Source organism: Dreissena polymorpha, chromosome 8 (assembly GCF_020536995.1).
Source record: "Dreissena polymorpha isolate Duluth1 chromosome 8, UMN_Dpol_1.0, whole genome shotgun sequence".
Lineage (NCBI taxonomy): Eukaryota > Metazoa > Mollusca > Bivalvia > Myida > Dreissenidae > Dreissena > Dreissena polymorpha.
In genome coordinates this window covers 38,296,616-38,302,710 of record NC_068362.1, presented here as the reverse complement: position 1 = coordinate 38,302,710, position 6,095 = coordinate 38,296,616, and positions in this window count along the sequence as shown.

Below are 6,095 nucleotides of genomic sequence, written 5' to 3'. Positions count from 1 at the left end.
ATGTTGTTCTTCTTATAATGGACAGTCACAGTGTATGGCTAGTTCAAAGTTACATATGAGTGCTGGCGACACACATGATTATAAAGCAATGAGTCAAAGTATTTCAAACATTGAGGCAAAAGTTGCAAGCCTTGAACATTCTTTATTACATGTAACCCAGGAGTTAACAAATGCTTTAAACAATCTAGATTCGCAAAATAATAGAGATAAATCTCGTGACTGTCACAGGCAAAACATACTTCAAAGTCACAGGTTGGCATACAGTGAGAGTGATACTGATAGTGATAGTATTCCTGACCCAGATAATCTTATATCCAATTAATCAATGCATGTTATCAGGGGCAAACAAACATTATCCGAAATTTCCTCCCTTCACAGGTAAAGAATAATGGAATGTTTGCCTTCACAAGATTTGATGATGTTGCAAAAAAGCAAAGATGGACACTTGATGAAAAATTAGATGAAATATTACCTAGATTAGAGGGAATAGCTGGTGAATTTGTTTATGGTCAATTGAACCGTGACACTAGGTCAGATTACAAATCTTTATGCAAAGAACTCTCAAACAGATTCAGGATAGTTGAAACCTCTAAAACATTTTGGATACAGTTCAGTACACAGAAATAAAAAATGTGGGGAAACAGCAGAAGAGTATGCTGCAGAATTAAAAATGTTGTATGACAATGTCCATGTCAATCGTGATAAAGAAACAAGAAAAGAGGATCTTTTAAGAAGATTCCTTGATGGTTTAATTGATGATAAGGCTCGTTTTCAAGTAGAATTCATATAAGGAACCAAAAAATATTGATGAAACTGTTTTTCAAACAGTATGTTTCCAAGAAACAAAACAAAAGAAAAGGTCTAATAATGAAAATATTCGACACATATTAACTGATTCATATACCAGTGATATAGAATGTGATGTTGCAAGAATTGCACCAGGTAAAAATAAAACAAGGCTCATTAAGAAAGAGGTTAACAGTGTTCATGAGAACCTATCAAATAAAATAGAAAGCAATGACATGGACAAATTGAGAGAAATTGTCAGAGCAGAATTAAATGCATTTACTGCCCAACAAAACCAAGTAGAATATCACAAAAGTTGCACCACCGCACAAAAAGCCCAATTTATGAAGGATAGGTCACATACAAACAGTTACATAAAAAGCAGAATGAACTATGGCAGGAAATGTTTCTATTGTCATGACCCATCGCATATAAAAAGAAATTTCCCCAAATTACAAAACATGCAAAGTCAAATAACTGAACAGTGTAAAATGCCATCAGCATTCCCATCCCAAAGTTATATGCACAAAGGGAAAGAAAATCATGCCTACACCAATGGTACACAACTGATGAGTCAAAATCAAAGCAATAAAGGCAGTGAAAATCAATGGCACCATCAAAACACCAATAGTTACAGTTATGCAACCCCTGGCGCATGTTTAATCTAGATAGGACTGAGTTAAATGGCCAAGAGACAGTCCAAAATTTTGAAGGCCAAAGTAATGTTGCTATTACAGCAAATAATCCTATTAGGCGAGGTTTCCCATTATCAGAAAGTATATATATTGCTGGATGTGTTCAAGGAGTACACGTTAATTACGTTCTTGATACTGGTGCAGAAAAAACTGTAGTTTCCAAAAATATTTATTAAAATTGATGATTCATGTAAACCATCTTTACAAAAAAAAGCAAATTACTACATGCAGGTGGGGAAGCACTGACAGATTGTGGAAAATGTGATTTAGAATTACTAATGAATGGATTTAAAACAAAATGTGAAGTTATTATTGCAGATATACAAGATGATGTTTTACTGGGTATGAACATTTTAAAAAGACGTAACGGCAAACCTGCTGATATTATACTTAGCAAGAACAAAATTTTACTCAATGGCGCCGAAATTACATGTCATTAATACAGTGATAATAATGTACGGAAAGTTAAGGCTGCAGATCATTATGTTATTAATGGCTATATAGAACAAACAATGGATGCATATATAGACAGATATGACATGGATGACAATAGAAAGTGTGCTTACATGTTAATTGATGCATCAGCTGGTTTTAAAGACAATTTCCATATTATGATGGCCACAAGTTAAGCAAATATCAATTGTGCCCCAACAGATAAAATTAGACTGATAAATCCATTTCCTAATTATGTTTCAATCAATCAAGACACAGTGATTGGTACAGCAGAATTTGTAGCAATTGACCCAGTACAATTACTTGAGTCAGAAAATATGCAGGACCTCAATACAAATTCAACAAAGAGATTACAATTTGTTCAAACACCTGTAAAACAAAGTCCTAAGTAATGTTTCTCAGGACAACATTAAAATATCAAATGATAACAGCATAAGTGAGCAAATAACAGAACATTTAAAACACTGTATACTGACTCAGTTAAAGACAGTAATCAGTCTGATATTAAAAATATTGCAAATGTTCTTATAGAATACCAAGATGTTTTCTCAAAGGATGAAAATGACATTGGCCTTACCAATTTAACTGAGCACACTATTGACACTTGCAAGGAACGGCCAATCAAACAAACTTTTCGGCGTGTTCCAATTGCTTATCAAGAAGAAGAAAAAAAGGCCATTGATAAACTTCTTGACCAAGGGGTAATAAGACCATCAAACAGCCCTTGGGCTTCACCACTTTGTTTAGTAACCAAAGGATGGCACAATAAGGCGATGCATAGATTATCGTTTGTTAAACAAGGTCACTAAAGTAGATGCATTTCCAATACCAAAGGTGGATGAATGTATTGACACAAAAGCAGGATCTAAATATTTTTCAACACTAGATCTTACATCAGGTTATTTTCAAGTTTCTTTGCACGAAAATGACACTCCCAAATCAGCATTCACATCAAAATATGGGTTGTATGAGTTTACCTCTATGCCGTTTGGTATGACCAATAGTGGAGCTACTTTTCAAAGAGTTATGGAACTTGCTTTAAAGGGTCTACAATGGCAAACATGTATCATCTATATTGATGACTGTATTGTATTTGGAAGCACAGTGGATGACCACACAAGCAGGTTGAGGTTTTAAACAGATTTAGACAGGCAAATCTAAAGCTCAAGCCTACAACATGTGAGTTGTTAAAAGATGAGGTTACATTTCTTGGATACAGGGTGTCTGCTAAAGGTGTCAAACCAGATCCGTGTAATGTAGCTAAAGTTTTACAATGGAAGGTCCCCGAGAATGTAACAGAGGTTAAACAATTTCTTGGTCTTTGCTCGTATTATCGTAAACATGTAAAACATTTCAGTACTATTATAACGCCATTGTTTGATCTCACCAAGATTGATAGTTCTTTGAACTGATTAATGAATGTCAAATACCGTTTGACAAATTGAAATATTGTCTTACAAATCCAGATTCCATGACTTTACCAATAAATGATGGAGAATTCATTTTAAATTGTGATGCTTGTAATTTTGGTATAGGTGCTGTATTAAGTCAAAAACAAGGTGGAAAAGAAAAAGTAATCGCATACGCTAGTCGTACATTGAGTAAAACAGAACGAAACGTTTGTGTGACAGATAAATAATTACTTGCTATTCGATATTTTGTCGAATACTTTCGTCATTATTTACTTGGTAGGGAATTAAGAGTGAGATCAGATTATAGGGCGTTACGTTGGCTTTATAGCCTGAAATTGCCTACAGGCAGAATAGCACGTTGGATAGAAATCCTATCAGGATACACATTCCAAGTTGAATACCGGCAAGGTAAAACACATAGCAATGTTGATGCTTTGTCAAGGTGTCCCAATCCAAAAGATTGTAATTGCCAAGATATTGATACTGAGGAAATGCTTAAATTTGGACCCTGTTTCAAGTGTAGAAAAAGAGCGTTAGAAATGGATTCAAACATCCATGATATCTCAAACCAAACTGTATGTACAAATAAAATATACAATGAGCCTTTAAAGGATTGTTCAATTACTGAATCAAAGGTCAAGGACATACATGTAGTAAATGAGTCTATGTCAAATGTCAAGGTTACAATTACTGGAACAAATAAAGAATCAACAAGAAGTGTTGATTGTTTATTGTTATAACTGTTGTTCAGCTGTTGTCTGAATGGAATATATTTTTTGTTTGGCCTAATGAAAAGGTCAATGTTTGAGAAAATAAGGATTGTTTTAACAGTACTTACTACAGAGACTGTTTACAGATTTAAATTCAATTATGTGTATCGTTAAGTGTGTAGATCAATTACTACAAGGTCAAAAACTGGTTCCTTAGATGATTACATTACATGGTCAAACAGTTTTACCATACACGACATGATAGATTTGCAAATGAAAGATAAAGATATCGGGCCTATATTAAAATGGCTGTCATTGGGTAGCAAGCCTAATGAGAATATGTCCAATTTAGAAAGTGTGGTTACACGTCACTATTTGCACTGCTGGGATGCATTGATTATAAAGGATGGTTTGATTTTTAGGCGTTTTCATAAGGAGGATAATTCAGGAATATTTTTACAATTATTAATTCCTAAGATATTACAAAAAGATGTTTTGTATTAGATGCATAACAGTATCTTATATGGTCATCTTGGTCGCAAAAAGACACAAGAAAAGTTGTTACAGCGATACTATTGGTATGGTGTTAGGGAAGATGTTCATTTATGGATTGAACAATGTGACAATTGTGGTGCTAATAAGACACTTACAATAAATCAAAAAGCTCCTTTAGGAACACTCACAGAAGGCAATGTTTTAAACAGATTATCCACTGATGTTTTATGTCCACTGCCTTATACTCCAAGGGGTAATAGGTACATTTTAACAGTGACAGATCATTTTTCGAAGTGGGTGGAGATAATACATGTACCTGATCAAACAGCTGAGACAACAACTCGAGTGATACTAAATGAAGTTATTGCAAGATTTGGGTGCCCTATTTATATTCATATTGATCAAGGAAGCAATTATGAAAGTAAAATTTTCTGAGAATCATGTGAAATTCTTGAAATTAAGAAAACGATAACAACATGTAGAAACCCAAAAGGCAATGGTCAAACTGAGATATATAATAAAACATTAATACGCATGATCAGGGCTTATCTGTCTGATAATCAAAATATCTGGGATTTAAATTTAGGTTGTTTAGCAGCAGCATATAGAGCTACTCCCAATGAAACTACGAAATTGACACCAAATTTATTAATGTTAGGTAGAGAGGTCAGACTACCTGCTGAGATTGCTTTTGGTAAGTTTGTAAACAGTAAAAATGAATTGATCTCCTCTTATGGTAATTATGTCTTAAAACTCAAAAATAAAATGCTAACTTTCCATCAAATTTGTAGAAAACATTTACAAAATGCTGCCCAAATACATGCAGATTTAAACGAGTCAGGAAAAACATTTAATCAGTACAATGCTGGTGACATTGTTTGGTATTTAAATGTGAGAAAAAAAGAAGCAGTATGTACTAAGTTGTTAACACCATACTCCGGTCCATATCTCATCCAAAGTAAAATTAGTCACCAAAATTATATTTTACCATTTTCTAACTCTGTGACTGATGTGAAAGTTGTACATCATGACAAATTTAAACCTTACAAGGGTACTTGTCCCCCAAAATGGATTTCCAAATAAAAGAAATTCAATGTAGATAAATTCTGCAAGTTTTACTGCCAGAAACAGAAAACTTGCAGAATTTTAACATAATTATTAACTTATAACTCTAACTTGTCTCACTTACTGTTATCATTGACATAAATGTTTTATGTTCATAAATGTGTGATATGATAAAAATAATAAATGATATGTTTGACAAAATTTACAAAAAGTGTTTATTTTTCACTTCTTAACTTAAAGAAATAAGAATTTTATTTTTTTAAATGACACGATTCGCTACCGCCTCCGTAACACATGTATACCTTAGTGGTTTGGGTAATGTTTATTTACTGTTTGATATTTAACCTATGTTTCGAATGCTGTCTGCAGTTAAGCTATAGTATTGTATGAGACATCTAATGATAACAGACTTGAAAATTTACCTGGATTACCAGCTACGCGATTGTTTGAGTTTAAATCCAGATTATGTTAAGTTATTG